We start from the raw sequence: 20,160 nt of genomic DNA, 5'->3' as shown, positions 1-20,160 counted from the left end.
AGCAGCTTACATACCCACAGCAGACAACAGGGATGAACACAGGTGACCCGTGGCTTGCCAGCCTAATGCCAGATAAGACAGCAGTGATGTCACCTGCGCCAGAGAGCAGGAGGGAGGTTCAGGTGGTCAGCCTTATCTGTGTTAAGTTTAATCTGACAGAGAAATATCCAAGGAGAAATGTCAGAGGCAGAAGCAGATGAACTGGTGGAAGAAGACAGCCAAGAAATGGAGAAGTGCAAATAATCCTCTGGAGGCCAGCTGAAGCTTCCGCATATGTGTTCCACTCTCCTGGCCCTCAAGAATGTCTTCCCAACACCTACTCTTAGCAGCTCTGTCTGTAGCTCAAACCCATTGCTTTTTTCCTCTTTTAAAGCCAGTTCCCACACCTCATGCCATGCTCCTGCCTTCTCACACACTGAGGGTGAGGTGGCCAGCTCTGCTGGTGAGCACAGACACCCAGACTATTTTGAAATGTCTGCAAGGCACACCTCCAAGTAGAAATCTTGCACTCCGCGGCAGCTTTACACTAATAAAAATTTTGTTTCATAACTCCCTGAGGAGTTTACAACTGCTACAAGCAACAAGGCTGATGTTGTCCTAGCAGCTTCACAGCACCTGACAGCCTTCAACTCCTCTATCACTGTACCAATGTGTCCTAAACCCAACATTATATTAAGTTTCTCAGCCAGATGTTTTTTATTTTACATGATGACAAAGCCTGTCTAGTGATATGAAATCACAGTTAATCTACAGATTTGCACTGAAACTATTATCCTACAATGGTGATTTTGCATTGCAATTTCTTCATTACCACAGCCTCCAAAGAATCGCTCTAATACTTCAGTGTAATTTCAAATTGTAACAGAATTGTAATGATATTGCAATAGGCTGTCCATACATTTGCATTGAAATTGGACTGATATAATAATCACCATTCATCAAGTCTTTTACACTAAGTCTCTACAGACTTGCACAGAAAATTTTGCCATTGAACTCCCACAGCATACAGCTTTGTAACACTATTTTTCATTCTGGATTCCTTTTTAAACCTATACTTACTCCCTCACCATAACTCAGATGGAAATGTGGATAAAACTGTTCAAGACAGAAGTTACATTTCCAATTCCAGTGACAGGGAAATATATAGCAATCATAAAGCCACTATGTTTCTCACCTGCTCATTATAATTTCAGCTTTTGTATGTCATTCAAAACCACTGAGTTCTTTCTCCACCCTATTATCCTCTTCAAGAAGCCTTCTCTACTATTTAGGTCAACTTCTATCAAGAAGCTAGAGAAAAAGACTAGATCTATGGAAATGTTATCATATGGTTAGTTTGGTAACCTATACTGTTCATTTATCTAAAAAAATACTACATAAGCAAAGACATTCTAAACCATAGCAGCTGCAAACACCTGACCACTGCATTGCAAATATCCAACCTGCAGTTTTCATAATAATATTGTACTAAGAGCAAGATGCATTACCCTCGAAAGTGTCACTAGCAGATGGGAAGAATCTTAAGAGCAGCAATTTAAGCAAACATGACAAAAACAAAAACAAAAAAAAAAATCTTGGCTCCAAATTGCTGAAAATTTACTTCTGAAAAGTTAAGGTCATTTGCTTGAGGAATTTTCAGTTATGCAGCTACATCTGGGGCTTGGTGGATGTCAGACAGTCACAGGGCTTAGATGGCTGCACAGCAGCAGGTCTGGATGTAGCCATGTGTTTCAATGGATCTGGCAAAAATAACCACCCTGAGACACCACTGCAGAACGGCAGCAAGGTTTTCTCCATCTCCTAATGACTTCAGTCAACTGCACTGATGAGGCTGTTTAAATGCACCATTAGTCCCAAACCAGACAATATTATTTGGTTAGCATCACACACTCACATTCAAAAGCATACAGTTAAAATTCAAAATATGTAGTTTATGCCAAATACAGACTGCTAATTCAGTTTTTCCCTTGGTGAATGATATACAAGTTATTCCTTGTGCCTAGTGTAATCACTCACAGAGACCGAGAGCAAAGAAAAGTCCAGTTTCCATTGCACAGAGGCAGATGGTAACCAGCCCCCTTTCCCATAGTCTGACTTGCAATAGCATCTGCTGACAAACTGTGTTTTGTTCCACAAGTACCTGGGAAGATCAGTGCCATCAAGCCAGCCTTCTCCACATGATTTCCAACCTATTAGCCATTTTTCCAGTGCGACTAATTTGCTACCTACCACCAGCTGCTCTTCCACAGATAGAGCATTCTTACCCTTCTGACAGATAGGATCTGGAAATACTTCTGCAGCACAAGACCAAGCTCTGGCACCTTCAGAGACCACAGAAGGTGGCATAGCCATCAAACACCGAGGGAGCCAGGGAACACCTTGGAAATCCTCCATTGCCTCTCACAGTTTTCTTCAATTAACACAGGGTGAGCAACAACCTCCAATACTTAATTTAGCTGTCTGATACACCATTATTTCCTAGTGACCATATATTCACAAGTGAAGCACTGTTCCTAGTTGAACCAGGTATCACCTGCCTGGGAAGAGGGCTGTGACTGCCAGTCCTCGGTGGCAGAAATCAGGGAAATCCCAAAAAAGCAAGAGGAGAATGAGGAAAGTAACTTTAGCATATAAACTTCAGGGTAAGTTTTGTTCCATCCCAATCAGACAGAGAAAGAAAAAGCAATACGAAGAGAGAAATTTAGAGATTTCCTGTCTGCAGGTGCTGCCAGTAACAAGTAGACTCACAATAGCTAAATTAGGGACTATCCAGTTATATCCAGCTAATGCCTTTTATACTAAGATACATCTGACATTCACATATTCACACCTAGGCTAACATCTTTATAATTTATAACAAAACAATGACTTTCCTTAAATCTCATTTTTAGCCTCTCAGTTCCAATTTTATTTACAAAGACTGGTCAAATGAATCATTATCTAACACACAGCAGAGGAAACTGCAAGCCAGCACTCTTGGATTTTATTCCCAGCCCTGTCACTGCCTCGCTACATGGCCTCCGGCAGACAATAAATCTAACTGCACTTTAATTTACTGATCTAAAAAGTAGATGCATTGCTCACTTAGCTTCATTGTCACCCAGTGAAATCAGTTAATAATCAAAAAAAGTACTTTAAGATTCACAGATAGTAAGATATACTTTGAGTGGTCTCATGTGAGTATTTAATGCTGGAGTCTACCAACAATATTTTCCAGAGTAACAAACTCTGTCCTACCTGATCATGACTAAATCTGAGATAGATTAAAGAGCCTTAAACACTGCCAAAGGAATTGAGAGTGGCACAAGCACTCTGTGATGCCCACGTAGATACAGAGCACCATCTAGTGTCACTCAGAACCCTTTAATCTCCCGTCCCTGTGCCCCCCCCCCCCCCCCCCCCCCGTAGCAATATTTCTGTTCTTTATTTGTATCATGGTAACAGCCAGGGAGCCAGTAAAAACCTGATATTTTGAATACTTGGCCAACACATGACAAATATATCTCAGCAAGTGGAATTGTTTCCAGTCTTTGCTGTTACTCATTTAGTTTGATATGCAGGGAACTGCACTGAAATCTGTTTTCGACTGACTCCAATCAGAAAACAATTACAGACTTCAAAAGGATAACACAGCAACACACACCAAAAAAAAAAACACACCAACACACAGAGTAGGCAGAGAAGGGGCAAAAATCTCAAGAAAGGGATTCAACAGCTGTTATAAATGTCTCAAAGCTGAGGTAACTAAAGGGCTGAAAATCTTATAAAAGATTATAACTTAGCAAGAAACAAGTAACCTATTACAAACATGTACTTTTATAAGAATACACTGGTTACTAAGTGAAACTTTAATCTAACAGAGAAAGGTTGAGAACCAGCACATGGAAATTGAAGCCAAATTCAAAGGCAAAGTATTTTAAAACAACTTTATCAATTAGCCATCAGGGTGTGAAAAACACCACTGTCCATGGAACCTGTATATTCTCCACCTCCTTGTGTTTTCAAATCAAATACGATTCTTTATAATATACTTTTATCAACACCCATCCCTGAGGCTCAGTGAAGAGAGTATAGGGGTTAAATACAATGACTTGTGTTGACACAACAGAATAAATGGGGTGAACTAGGAGCTGCCCCAGTGGAAGCACTGATCAGTCCCTGAAAACATTACCTAGGTTAATCTAGCAATTAAGTGCCATTTTGCTCATCTCCTGTCGACATGCTTCACAACTCTGCAGCCCAGAAACATTCCTGAAGCACACACTGACAGTTCAGTCATCTCATTCCTCTTGGGTCTCATCTGTGCCACTTCAACTCTGTTGGCACTTCTGCTGATCTTACTGCTAAACACTGAAGAAAACAAGCTGAAATAGGCAAACTTCATGTCTTGAGATAAAAAGATAAATCACATATTGCTCAGTTGAAGCACAGTGCTAAGCTCAGCATGTTGAATTTTACAAGTACTTTCAATTGAGATTTTGCATTGGTTTAATATTGAGCCCTTTTTTTCACACATCACAAAAACATTAGTGTTCAGCAGGAATCTGTACTTCCAGGGAGAAAATACTATCTCTCAATTGTTTTAACAAGCTCTCATAAAAGCTACCAAAATGAGAATAGACATTATCAAAGGTCTGCCAACATGACACCTCTGTGCAGCTTTCTTGCACCAAGACAGATGCATGGACCCCATTTGATGCAAATCACATCTTTTCAAAAACAGCCTCTCAATTCATCACATTTGTAGTGTCAAAATAGCTGTCCCTATCACTACCACTCCTTTAAGCACTACTAAAATTTTTCTGCCAGTCATCATCTTAGTTAGAAGACACGGCTGCATGCTCTTTGGTATGCAAAGCTCTCCAATGTACTGAGCACAGCCTACAAGAGACATAATCACAGTGAGCCAGAGCTCCAGCAACATGTCTAAGTTGACCATGCGACAATAAAATGAAATGCCACACAGAAAAATGAAGCACTGTTTTTCAGAGATCTGGGTCCACAAACACTTCTTATTCAGTAGAGCCTTACATGCATGCAGGAGCATGTTTGCACACATCCACATGCAACAGGATGCATGCTCCACATGCAAAAGACATCAGCATAACAAGGAGGGACTTTCAGGGCTCATCCACCAAAGGACTGTCAGGGAAGTAAGAAGTCTGCAAATGGGGGTTTTAACTAAGGAATATAGAGGCCTTCAGTTGCTGTAACCAAAGCAACTTAATCCCATCACAACAGACATTTTCCACCCAAAAATGTTTGGTCAATTCAGACACAATATACAAATACCGTGGTAAGCAACAGTGTGGATGGGAGTATTAAATTGTCAACACATGTAAGTTGCATTTTGGATTGCCTTCATGCCTATGAAGGGCTGCACAAATGGAAACATGGAGAATCGGAGAAGAGAGAGGCTGGGAATCCTCGTGCACATACGTATGGAGACAGGAAAGCCCAGACAGGAGGAACCCACAACTCTTTGCATCCGAGACCCCTTCTCCTACAGTTACCACAGGAAGGAGGTAGGAGTGGGAGTCCCTGCTGTCCCCACCTGCAAAGCCACAGTCACACCAATATCCTTCTAAATAACCTTCATGAAAACACATCACTGAAGATAAAAATGCAGCAACCTGTGGTGCATAACAGTGCTCCAGCCCCAAATTTTACCTTTCAACATTCCAACAAGACAAATAGTTTCTAACACCAGGTCTGCTCTAAGAGCAGGATTCTAAGTTTGAGATGATTAGGTGTTAGCAGGTCCTACAAGAGATTATCCTACAAATGAACACTCTCTTTATTAATACCTCAGCATCACATAAATATTTAGTATTTGATGTTAGATTAAACATCAAGTAGCGAGAGAAAATAGTCAATGATTCCTATTCCAGCCTCCATAACAGATTTGGCTCTTGAATCCCTTTTCTGCTTTTTTAATCCATCAAGTGAATTCCTGAAATTATGAGCATTAGGTTAAGCAAAAGCTAGTGATCAGTGAAGTTAAGTGTAACTGGGTATAGGCACTGCACTGTAGAGAAGTTCAGCAAAAGGCAGCATTGCTCAAGGATTATGGAAATCTGCTGTGATAACATTACCAAGTGACATGCACTTCGACGCACCAAGTGCAAGGATACAGGCTATTTTAGGAAAAGAGCGAGATTTCTGTGATACAAAGTGGCACACAAAAAAATGATGGGTTTATTGGGCTGTTTAGGGCCTTTTTTAAAGGCTCATCTGTAGAGTCATCTCTGCTTTAAAGACCTGATCTCAAAGACAGTTTATGCCATTTTATTCTGTCACAATAAATGTTGCCAAGTATAGCCGGCTGTTTTAATATTCTTACAGTTTCACACTGTTTACATACAGCACTGTAAGAATATGAAATCTGAATCTGGCTAGTTCAATACTGATTCACATTCATATATTCTCATTTTTAGTTTAAGGGGCATTTACATTAGCCTGCTCTGTGTGGTAGGAGGGATGGTTTTGTTTGCTTGTTTTAAGGCAGATAAGCAGGAGCTAGTGTTTCAAGAGATTCATAACTAGGCTGTGCGTGCTTCAGGTAAGATATAAGGACAGAAGTGTGCATGGCACATACATCTGTGGCTTCTGAGCAGCATGAAGCCAATGCAAACCTGAGGCTTGGTAATGGCCCTTCCAGGGCATATTTCAAGTATCAAACATGCAGAGTGTTTCACTAGCTGCCTGCACAAAACCACTGCACTGGAGAAGGGGACATTCTCCCATGGCAAAAACCAGCACACATCAGGGAGGAGGGCATCCCGCAAAAAGTACTTAGAAGCACTAAAGTCACAAATAGGAGACTGCAGGACTGTGAAAGTCCCACTGCAGTGAGCAGAAATACCCAGCTCTCTTTCTTACAGCAGCCAGGCATGCAGCACGGTCCTTCTGCCACCTTAAAATAGCAAATTGTCCAAGATGTTGTGCAGGGGCTTCACTCCAAGGGCCACAGCTTTCTAACAGCAACCCTGGGTTAGCTCACAGAATAGCCTACAGGGTGTCCACCCAGTCAGCTCCTCCACCTGCATGAGCTCTAACAAGTTTTTCCAAACCAATTTCAGCTTTGGCCAATTTCAAAACCAGGTCTGAATTTTCAGGGGACATGCAGATGTGCAGGACGCACTTCCTATTTTCAGAAGTGGAAGTGAACAAACATAGCTACTCAAAAAGTGAATAACAAAACACAAATTTTATAAAACAAGAAAAAGCCTACAGTTACTAGCCTTTCAACCTTAGGAAATCAGATGCTTTTTGTTGCAGTCTGGAATGGATGGGAAGTGTTGAAGGATTTTCATCACACTAGAAATACAAAGTTTGAGTGTTAGTACAACTGTAATAGCACAAGGAAGTTCAGGCACCCAGATAAAGTACTGTAAAGTTATAGCACATGCACAGAAGCTACCCCATACCAGTTTTCCACTTAGTATGTGGAGCATTGACCTCCTCACATTAAAATAGGGTACTTGAGCATAGCTGTACATCTGATATAGTCTACCAGCACAATGATGAGAGGGTAAAATTTTGCATTTCAATTCAACATTCTTTTAAAATTTATTCTTTGGCACAAATACCAAGAGCCAGCCACAATCCCACCAGTATATCTAAAAATGTGATTGTGCCAAAAACAGCAGTAGTTTACACTTGCAACAGGTTCACATTTGATCCCCCTCGCAACATTAACAGGCAATTCACACTAACTATTTCAAAACACGCTTTAGCATCACAATTTATTGTGCTGTGACAACACACTGCACTTGGATTCTAGTAGTTCTTTTGATTTTTCAAGGATAGACACATATCAAAGCAAATATAACAATATGATAGGACAAGGAGCAGCAGCCTTAAACTAAGAAAGGGCAGATTCAGGCTGGATATAAGCAAGAAATTTTTTACAGTAAGGGTGGTGAAACACAAACAGATTGCCCAGAGAAGTAGCGGAGGCCCCATCCCTGGAAACATTCAAGGCTGGGTTAGATGGCACTCTGAACAACCTAGTCTACTTGAAGCTGTCCCTGCTCACTGCAGTGGGGTTGGGCTAGATGACCACTAAAGCTCCCTTCCATACCAAAACATTCTATGATTCTATTGCCAGTGCTCTTTCCTGAAAGCACATATAAGCGAAAAGCAAGCAAAATGACACAAGGACATGCATGAGTACACCCCAGAATTCAGGTTATTTGTGGAACAGTAACACTAAGCCACCTGCTAGGAAGTACTTTTCTGTCATTCCTGGCTCAGAGATCTTTCCTGAAACATGACGCAAAAAATGTTTTCTTTGAGGTCTCTTCCATAGGCAGATGCCTCACATAAGATCCTTGCCAACTTTGGGCTCTAAGCTGCTCCTTCAGTGCCACTGCGGTGGCTTGCCCAGCTGCAAAGCACAGCTGTGAATACAAGCCTCCTCTTCATAGGGAGGCTGCCCCTTTTTGGAGAGATGAAAGCCAGTTCCCAGGAGGTGATGTGGCAGGAGTATATTGGCTTACCAACTCATTCAGTCTTACTCTTCTACTGAAAAAAAAACACAGAGCTGGCACATGGCTCTTGTTAGCATGTGCTGCTCTATAGCACGGTCCAAGAAGAGGTTAATGAAGATCATTGCATTTGCCTTGGGATTTCCACAGGCAGACAAGGCTTAGTTGACAGATGAGCAATCAAGATAGATATCTCTTAAACCAATATCAGCATGAATACCAGCACCTCCAAGTAACTAACCTGGACTTGCACCTTCTGAAGTGGTTTGGATTTGGGTTTGTTTTGCTTTACCAACATAAAAAGTGAAAGCATAAAACAGTCTCTCCACTTCTTCTTTATGGCGGAATAATCAATGCCTGCTCATTATTACAAGGCAGCAGGGAAAAGGGGAAATAAACATATTGTTTTGTCTGCAAAGTCCTACCATTGACATTTATTTCTAAAAAAAAAAAAAAAAATCTCCGTAGTCAGTCTGGAGGGATAGCCATTTACGATAGTGCATTTCAAGCACTGCACCACCCTGGCATGGCCTAGCTTCCTAACAACAAAAGGACTTGAAATACTTGTAGCAGAAAAAGTCTTCAACAGTTTTTTGAGCATCTTTATATTTTCTTTGTGGTTGCAAGGCAAAGAACAATTCTAGGCAGATTCTGCTGACACAAGTTATTCTGAGGTTGCCTACATCTGCACAGAACCACAGATCTTTCCATTAGTATATAAATAATGCTTTCTGGTACAAAGTATATCTCCTGCTGCATGCAGTTATAGTTTCTTCACATACTCCCACCCCCACACTGGAGGGAGACTCCCCAGCTTCCACCCAAACTCAATGGAACTTTAGGATGTGTAAATACTGAAACACTAATGCAAAGAAAAGTGCTCAGATATAGCCATAGTACAGTGAATAAAATACACTCAAGCTCTAAATAAGAGGAGATACAGACATGTTGATTATGGAACTGCATATGCAAATCAAATTGAACTTTCAGAACAAAGTTATTCCCAATTCCATTGACATTCTCAAAGTCATCTATTTTTTTAGCAGTTCTTTGAACTCCCTATCAGATTGTTAGAGGAGCTGTACCCAAGATTATTCAAGATATTGCAGCAGTATTTTTCCTTACAAATTTAACTAGCTTCTTGTATCTATCCAAATATTGGGCTGATTCCTACCCTGAAATACTCCACTAAGTACTTCATCATGGTTACTCTTCTTTCAGCAAGAAGTTCTGTGAAAGCAACAAACGCAGTTTCTCCAACATCATTCTTTCCATTAGCTAACACAAGATGGACTAAGATACAGACAGCAGCAGCACACATACCCAGAAGAAATACACTACAGAAGTAGCTATAAGACGTATCCAATTTTTAGGGAACAATGTAAGATTATCTGCAAGCTATTGACTTGTAATTCTTTTTCTCCCAAAACGCAATTTTCCTCTAAACATCTAAAGCCACAGCAGCCACTCCACATCCATTACTTCCCGCTTTAAGAACCAAATGACACCAAATATAAGACCCACACTGTGACAGTCCCAGGATACTAAACCTTCAAACCCAACTGGTCCCCAAAGGCAGGCAAAGGCTGAGCACACCTGCTGGTAGACACTGCTTTTTCCTCAGTGTAAGGGGAGACCTGGAGCTGTTTATTCTCAGGTAGCTCAGGAGGGCTCAAGTATCCAGAGTTCTCCAATGCCCCAAAAAGTAATCAGATTCCTAAGTGTGATCACACATAATACAGAGGTGGCTAAAAAGAAATTCATCAGGCCTGTGGTACCCAGAGAAGGAAAACCTTGCTCTGTAACATTCTCCCTTTACACGTAAGGGCATAGGGTGAATCCGCCACCTAGTCATTCTTTTTACCTGGGAAGGGTAGCAGATGATGCAGCTATTCCTCTGAAACACATATTTACCATCCCTATTGCATTCCAACAGTGTTTTTCACCATAACTTTTGTTGGGACAGTTTGTGGAACAGATATTCTGATAGTTTATATATCCAGCAGCTATAAATCACTAAAAATCAGTAGGATTTACCCATGGGGCTTAGGGATTTTTCTATACCTAAACAGCTCCTAGAGCACTACAAATCTTGGTGAACACAAAAACATCTGAAATATACATGTACCTTTATAGGAAATAATCTCAGTGAGCTACATTTACGTATTTGATAAACTTTAACTCACCACAAAAAAAAAAAACACCTGACTCACCACTATCATCTTCACTAGCAGGCACAGACCTGTGTCAAAGGAAAGACTGTTGTGCTCATAGTTTTGGAAGCAGATAGAGATTCATTCAGTCAATCACACAAACTGAATAACTACCCCGAGCGCTGGGATTTAGATGTGATATAACATCTTCCATCAAGACATACAACTAACACAATGCTGTTCAGGAAGTGCTTTCAGTATTTTGCTACTGCTGTTGAGAGACTCAGATTTATAATAAACACTGGTTAGAGGGAACACCAGTTTTGCTTCTCTCTACAGGGCATCTCCATAATTTTGCAGTGAATCATCTCTCTGCACTTTATGTGCAAACAGGATCCCATATTACTACCAAGAGCAACAGCTAATATGTGTAATGGCTCACTCAGAAAGAGTTAGAATACCAATTTAAGCGGATTTGTTAACCAAGGGAAATAGATATCTAGTCTACCAGCATGACAGGTTGGAAAAAGCTTTACTGAAATTTACTTCTTTCTAAATGGGGCTCACTAAAAATTTATTTTGTGTTCAGATCATGTCATATTTAAGTGAACATAATGCACATCCTTTAGAAATAATACATGACACATTCAGCAGTGTTTGTAAAGTACTTGTTCAGAGAACTTTCTACAATTCTCCACAGGTCTGTAGAGCAATACCAGCGACTTCCATCCTTACATTAACTGCATAAGAGCCAAGGGCCCACCATCAAAATGAAAACCAGCTTAATTCAGGCAGTGAAGATATAACCTTGCTGTGAAGTTCAAGACAAATCTTAAAATAGCTTCATTGCTTCAGGTTATGGTTTTCTCGCAGATTGCTGCCCACGCTTCCATGCAGGTTAAAAAAAGGCAGAAGGACAACAGGAAAAAAGCGAACCCACAAAAGGACCCTCCACAGAGCCTTTCCTTAACACCCTTTGCTACACAGATTGACTCAAATCAATAGGTGAAGCCGACAAGGGCAGAACTGCTCTTTTCTACTAATCAGCCGCAGGTACCCTGACAGTTCCAACACAGTCCTTTCACATCTGTCAGACCACTCATGAAAAGTTGGAAATGAAAAAACACTTGCACAAGAAACAATTGCAAAAGTGTTAGGGAAAAAAATGCTGGTCTTCTCTCCTGCTCACAGAGCTCCAGACCCTCATTTATAATCCTTCCTCTCAGACAGGGTTACATTTCCTTCCACTGTCACCCCCTACACACCCACTGTCAGGGACTTCACAGTGGGATGCCCTTAGTGCCATCCTCAGCAGCTTCACCACTGATGCTCATTTCTCAGCTGTTCCTCACTTCCCAGCCTGGTAACCTCAGCCTGAAAACAGCAGGCAGCTCCACCACCTCATCACTACTACTCTGCTCTGTTTTACAAGTTTTACCTTTTTTCCATTCTTCTCCAGTTTCCCCACTGACCTTTCTTACCCTTCTCTTATTCAAGAGCACATATTTCAAGGCCCAAAATCTGCCTAATGAACATAAGCAGAGCCGAGAGCCAAAATTAGTAGCTTTATTCTGGAAATAACATCATTACCAAAAAACTCCCAGAGTACTCAGACCCTCAGGCTACATTTCCTAGTGATATTTCCTACAGTAGCTGTCAGAAAGGCTGCTCTGTGCTTTATGGAGAGCCTGTTCTACTGTACAGAAAGACCTCAGCAGTAAAATGACTTTTAAATCTAAGGCTCCCACAGCAGGAAAGGGCTGGTAACAAAGGCAGATGGCAGTTAGCTGCTGGGTGAGCATCTTCTGTCTTAGTACAAGAAGTTGTGTTAGTTTTTCCGAGACCATTTTCTCTACTCCAACCTGGAGGCAAGACAATACTACTTGCATCCTGATATAATACGAATTTCACAGAGGCTGGGGAACCACTGACATGCACAAGTGTCCTGAGTTCAGCTGGTATGGGATTAATTTCCACAAGAACCCAGGAGCGGACACAGCGCCGATGGCTGACCCAAACTGTCCAAAGAGGGTATTCAGATACCATGCGACGTCATGCTCTGTTCAGAGTGGGGGAGCTGACCAGGGGGAGGTTAATCATTGCTTGGGAGAACACTGGTCATCAGGCAGTGAGAAAATTATCCTGTGTATTCCCTTGTTTCGTGTATTCTTTTAGTCGGTGTTATTACTGTTAATGTTCGATTCCCTCGCTGTTCTGTTAAACTGTCTTTATCCCGACCCACGAGTTTTGCCTTTTTCTTCCCATTCTCCTTCTCACCCCACCAGGGGCAGGGGTGATAGAACAGCCGCATGGTTCTTGGTTGCCAGCCGGAGCTAAACCATGACATCAAGTCACATAGCCCTTACTAAGACCATATCCTCTGCATGTGCTGGTCCCAGGTAAGGAAGCTCCATCTGGCCCACCTCACCGGCAGGACATGGATGTATATCTGCCTGCAGGAGATGCCAATACCTGGTGGGTCCTGTTACCCCACACCCATCCTGTTCCAAATAAAGAATTCTTTTCAAGTTAAAAGTCTCTGCTTCAAGGAACTCAGATTTCAATTTTCTTTTCACAACAGCACATAAGCTTGCTTCGTTCCTTACCCGCAGATATTTTCTGCTTTTTAAGTTATAACAAAACCAGCTTTTAAAACTTTCATTTTCAAAAACCAGTTCTGAGGAGTTATGTAGTTTTCTCTTGTCTATAACACAAAAGTCTCCAGGTTTAGTTATGTCAGTACATCACTATGGAGAGGTAGGCTTGAATCTAACAAAGACTCCCATCATCTTCACTCATATCTAGTAATTAGCAGATCTAAAACTGTTAAAAAGAGCATCTTTTGTGAGCAAGCCTTTCCACACTTGCATTCATCCACAGGATGCTGCAGCACAGCTGAGTTTAATAGTCACTGAACTCTTCTCAGCGCAGCCCCATAGCTCTCCTGGCTAATAGCTGGTTAGCTCTGTCTGCAGGAACACTCAGCCTGGTTCACAAACGCTCTTTTGCTGGACACCACACCATAAAGCCTCTTCCAAATCTCTGCTGCTGCCACCCTTGATTCCCCCAATGCATAGCAGGCTGCTTTTCAAAAAATAATTCTTTATATGCAGAACACTGCTGCCAGCTTATCAAAAATGGCACAAAAGACTGTCACCTCCATCTAATGCTCTACGGCTTCCCTGTGCATTTTAAAGATTATTTATTTCTATGACAAAAGTGTCTGCAGTCCCAGGCCAAGGTCTTGAATGAACCCACACTCTCCAGCAGACTGACCCCAATACAAAGAAACACATTCTAAATACAAAAGACAGAGGATGAAAGGAGAAAGAAGCACAGAGGTGCGGGGTGAACAGCAAAACCAGGGACAAAGACATTTCTCCTGACTCATGCGTGAGTCCCCTTATCAGCTCAGCACTCCTTTACCTCCCGAATCAAAGGCCCCTCTGGACCACATGTGTCCTAATCAGGGAATTTACTTATTTGTTTCTATATTCCATTCTGCCACAATTTGTATATCACTAACCTCTTCCTACCCTTCAATTCAAAACAAGCACAATTCTCACGGTACAAAAATGTCTTCCTCCCCAATCCACCTGATTTCTTCCTATGAGGACAGTGACCTCTTGTCTTTGTCACTACTTCCAGATCATCCTCCTTCATGAAGACTTGCATCTACTTTGTTTCTATTCCAATAATTTTACTTTAACACTGTGGTTTATTAAATTCCATATCAAATATTGGAATACTTTATGGCCAAGTTAATAAAATGAATATTCACAATAAAATTTGTAAATGCTATTTGAAGGCCAGTGGAAAGTTTCAGATACCTTATGAATTTCTACAGATTTGAGAACCAGCATATACAAACAGTCCTATCTGAGACCAGTCACAGGAGAAGGTCCCTGAAACTCTCAGCACCCTACCACAGAAGTCGTCCAGGTTTGAGAAGGAGCACACCATGGCACCTGCTGATACCATGCTTAATCTGCCATCCGCATTAAGTTTGACCAGACAATGATTTACTGCTGGTGTGAACCTACACTCTGCCTCTTGGGATACAGTAGCGCCTTTTGAGGCAGGCTGTGTATGCTGATGGATTATTTCTGGGACACCACTGGAAATTCATCTCTAAAACTATATGCAGCAGGAGGTCACTGGCAAATTCACCACCTCTGGTGAAGCACACACTCCTCCAGGGAGAGAGATCCCACAGCCTCTTGTGCAAGCAAAGTGATGATGGAGACTTTTGTGACCGTTCTCGAGAATGGTCCTAAGCAGATCTAGGGGAAGGTGCTATTACTTGAGGACCTGCTCTTACTTCTGGTGTGACTGTAGGAAACCCCACCAGAAACTTTACAAGGAGAGGACAAGCTGATGTATAACAAAGCAGGAGGTACAGTGTACAAGCACAGGAGCTGTGCCCAGAAATGCCAGGGGGCCGTAGGAATGACCTCAGCAATCACTGCCTGCAGTTCCAGAGCAAACTCAAAGACAGCCAGGTAACATTTAACCTCATCAGCCCTATCTTCATATAAATCACACAAAGCTAGTCAGACTCATTTTGGGTTCCAGCACCAACACAACGGTTTCTCAGCAAGCATTCTCCTATTTCATTCTTGACTACCATTCATCGCCGCAACACATGTCATTTCCCCAATATGACCAAAAAAAGCACCAATTAGCAGTGGTAAATAATCCACCATGGCAACAGGTGAGAGGGGATCTCAAAGGTATGCCAACATCAGGGAGACCTCGGTGGTACTGACTGCATCTGCCTAGACCACGATGGGTCCACTGTGGTCAGACCTGCCCATCACAGGGTTAACTTTACCATCACAGATCTGAAAAGGTTCTTACCTTTGCAGTTACTTGTTTTTCTGAAAAAACAGAAGTTGAGAAAAAAAAAAAACCTAGAACTAATCGTAATTCATTAAGAGATTTGAAATAAGAGAATTTAATCCTTTTAAGATTCATAATCCTATTTTAGCAGACAGGATGAAGCTCACCTTTCAGGGAACAATTTAAGAAATTATACAGGATCTCTACCTTCATTTCCTATTTTAAAAATTCAGCTGTCTAGCCACTTCAATTCAGGTTTGCTGTTTAATATATGGGGATACTCTTCTCACTTTTTTCCTCAGTAAAAGTGAATAAGTGTAAGTGAATAATTTCACTGAAATCACTTTAAACTACATTAAATCCTTACTTACACAGCTACATTTATAGAACCTACTTTGTTAGCACCAAGCATGCAGATACTCATGCCAGCAATGCATACAGCTAACAGTGTCTTATTCTAAAATATAGTTTTGCACGACTCAGTTAAAGCTGTTTGTACAGATTAATTCAAGTGTATAATATCTCCTTCATATCTGCAATGCTTGTCTGTCTTAATGATCTTTTAACACCAATATCATCCACATTAACATTTCACAACACTTTCTACTGTTCTTAACTAGAAGTGCTACTATTTATTTTTGGGCAGGATAGAGCTAGTCACCTTTATCGGTCTTCCTTTCCTTAGAAGGAAAGTAGAGCTGCGAAGCCTTAGCCTAACAGTAACACCTGAGCCAATTCCCAGTAGTGGAAATAATGCCACAGAAGCAAATTGTACTTTTTTTCAGAGAAAGTCTGTGTACTTAGAGTACCTACAGACTTTTTAAAGTTTTTTTAAAAATTACTTTCCTGTCCTTTAGCTGCAAAATCCAGTTCAGCTGATGCCACCAACCATAGCCACAGAACACACTCAAGTTTTCATGAGAGCACCTTAAACGGAGCAATAACTGATTATAATAAAGGCATTTCCTAAATTCACATTTAGACAGGCTTTTCTAACCTTTTTCTTTGGTTTTGGTTAGTCTTTGACAGTAGTTTGCAGGGGCTGGACAGTAATGTTCACTGCCAGGTGGACAATAAGATTTCACAAGGGTTCTCATGAACCAAATACAGCTATCTTTCAAAGTGACACCACGTTTCTCTTCATGCAGTGATTAAAAGTACCCAGCTTTGCTGCTGGACAATAACAGAGTACATCACCCCAGCTACCACTCCCCCAGTGTAAATGTCAACCTTGTGCAGTCTGGTGGTCACAGTTGTTCTCAGATCGAGACAGGACCGTGACTCTGGGAACAGCTGCCTCTCCTACATATGCCTATTTCAATTGAAATGGATTGTGCATACAACATACAGAAACATACATATGCATTCTGTATAGGTCATTAAATGACTAGTTTATTCCAGCAACCTTACACCATTTATACTTTGTACTTAGTAGCTTGTTTCTCAGCTCTTCTCCACCACAAAAAAAATACTTCTCGTATTGTCTGCTCAATCAGTATGTCTATTTATAGACTCCTATAAACACAAGAAGTGTCCAGGTTCATAAGAACTGCACCCAGCAATATCAAAAGTAGCCTAGTCTGCCCCCAGGATACAGCCTGACTTTGTATCGGGGTTCAGCACAGAGAATGAAGATAAAAGCCTCTCTTCTAGATCACAGGGTCTGTTGGTCTTAAAAGCAACAGCAGTTACAAACAGCCTACTCTGCTGTCTTAGCCAAGAGATACTAACCTTGGCCCGCAATTTAGACTGGAAGATGCAAGGGACAGAGTCAATGCTTTCGTTACTGGCTGGTGTAAAGCCCAGCAGAGCTGCTATACAACTGCAGTGCAATCAGGCAGAAGCAAGATTTTGAAGTTTTAAAAGATCATTTTGTGTAAGCCCTTGTAAGTCCCCCAACAGTGACACAGCTCAGACGGGAATTTGCAGATTCGAGCCACCCATACCCCATGTCCTCTTTGGGGAGGGAGGAGAGAAAAAAAGGAGAAAGGGGGAAAAAAAGTTACAGCTCCCAAATTGCCCACACATCTGGTAGGCACACACGGGGACAGACTGGAGAGACACCAACCACCACCCCACCCTGAGGGTTCCCAGCCAAAAAGGAGAGGGACACTACAGCCACAAGCACACACACAGCACAGTCTTTCACTCCTCTGCTGAACAGAGGAGACAGGAATATTTTAAAAAGCCTTTTCTCTCTTCCATGTTAACTTCCTATGGATTTTTCCTACCGTATAACACAGCCTTTGTCAAGTTTCTCTATCCTGCTCAGGGATTACCCAGAAGGTGTTGGGGTTTATTTTGGTAGCTCCTGTGCCCATCACCTGTACTTTCTGAACACACATCTGTATTCTTAATCCTTGCTTTACTTCTCTCAGAGTAGCCTGCAAAGCAGAGCGAAACACCATGCTTGCAAAATTCAGTGTGACACCACCTCCTGCAAAACCCAGCTGAGCACATTTTTGTAATATTACTTGATGTAGCCACACTCACAAACCAATAGAGCAGTCTAAAAGTAAGTAAAATAATTAAGCCATTTCTGTGAGTTTACAGCAGGTTTTACTTATATTGACTTGGAGCAACTGAAACAGCTAAATTTTGTCCCCAGAAACTGTCTCATAGCCTAGTGATCAAGTACTGAAAAAAACATTATTATGCACCAAAATTGCTAAAACATAGTAATTTAATCTGATAAGGGGCTTCTACAGACACTTCGCATCACATTCATATGAATTATTTCTGCTCTTAATATTTCCTGAGGATGCCTTAAGTTGCTTGGTGAAGGAGAAACATCCATCCCTGGATTAATTACTCTTTAAGCTGGGGCTGCATTCAAGAGCATTACACTGTTCCATAACACCACTAACATCCTACTGGTTTTCCACAATTCTCACTCTGTACAGACCATAACAGAAGGCAACCCAGAATAAAAACAAAGAACTTAGCCTACATAGTTGGCAGACCAAAGCCAACCTGGTACACAGAAACACTATTTTTAAAAGAAATCTCAGAAACAGAGATAAATGGATTAAAAGGTCACATTTTGATCACACATATTTCAGCAGAAGGAATATTACTCTTCAGGCTAGTTGACTTGGAGTGACAACTGTAGCTGACCGTAACACACTTCCCAAAGGGAAGGCAAAGAGATAGCACAAAAGCAAATATTACAGCTCTTCTGTCTTAAAACTGATAGCATAAGGAGTGTAGATAAGACGCGCATACCTACACCACACAGTTACAGAATACGTGATGATAACGTTTCTTTAAAAGGAAGCATTCCCTTACAAAGAACTGTTATTTTCTCCTTGTTTTATTTTAGCATTAAGGATTTACTAATACTATTAAAAACAATACGTTACTCATGCAGGTCAGCTTCCCCTGGAGTTGTGTCTAAGGCTGCCGGTTTTCTAATATCCAGCAAGGATGGGGATAACTTGTTTTTTCCAGCAGAAGTCTCTTCCTAGATGCTTATTGTCACAAAATTCATATTGTTACATTACACTAAGACAGAAAGCAGGACTAGTGGCAGGGATAGAGAGACCTTCTACCTCCCGTCCCAGGCTTGATAACCCCATGTGTATCGGTCAAACATCTGCTAATTCCCATACACAGTCTCTACCAACGGCTTTGCACCCTGTCCATACTGTTCCGTGGTTCAGCAATACCTGAACTCCTTGTCCCTGATCTGGCTCTATTCAACAGCTCTCAGCTGAGTTGCCATCAATTTTTATTGCCCTTTTCAGCATATTTGAACTTTTGCTGTTTGCAATCCCCTGTGGGAACATATTCTCCAATTTCACTGAACTTTGTGTAAAAGACTTACTTTGTCTGTTCCGAACCTGCCAGCTGACTATTTCATGTTACTTTCCCAGCTTTTGTGTTAGAGGAAATGAGGAATGTCCTTCCATCTCATTAAATCCAATGCATGCATGAGGAGTGTGTATTATTGGAAAGACTGCTGCTCTTGGTATCTTGGGAAAATTAGCAATTTTTGAAGTTTCATTCTGTGATTGAGATTCCTCTGGCATATCTAATGAGCTTAGCAAACTCTCTCTATACACAGCTTGCTTTTTTCCCAAGCTTACATCTCTCCTCCCCACACTTGGAAAATCCAAGATGCACAGCTGAGATCTGAACCCATTACATTACCCAGCATGGACACAAGGACAGCACCTGCCCTAAAGGGTTACAGCGACTTCAAAGGAAGAAAACAAGAATAAACATAAGACATACTTACATTTTTAACTCCATCCTGAAGGCAAACAGCGTAACTATTCAATACAAGTTGAAACTCTACAACACCATACCCTTGAGAAATAACTATGATCTCCAGAAACTCTTCCAGTAACAGAAATTTGATTTCAGAAATTTTACGTTAACCTATTAAATATTTCTTAGGAAGGAGATTCAAGAAGTGGCTGTACTATTTGACTTCTGTCGCAACACTAGCTGTAGTATTTTTTATTAACTATTTTGAACTGGGAAACTGTAGTATCACCATGAAAGTGTGTCTTCTGCTTTATAGCATTTCAAGAAGATAAATCTGAGTCCTTCAGCCAACTATGCTACTTCCTTTCTATGTTTGCTTTCCTGAAGTGTGATAAAAGACACTTCATTAAAGCATCTGGCTGGTAGTTGTCTAGTTTAAGTTTAATAAAGATATGCAGCTA

Source organism: Opisthocomus hoazin, chromosome 6 (genome assembly GCF_030867145.1).
Source record: "Opisthocomus hoazin isolate bOpiHoa1 chromosome 6, bOpiHoa1.hap1, whole genome shotgun sequence".
Taxonomy (NCBI): domain Eukaryota; kingdom Metazoa; phylum Chordata; class Aves; order Opisthocomiformes; family Opisthocomidae; genus Opisthocomus; species Opisthocomus hoazin.
This window is presented reverse-complemented; position numbering follows the sequence as displayed.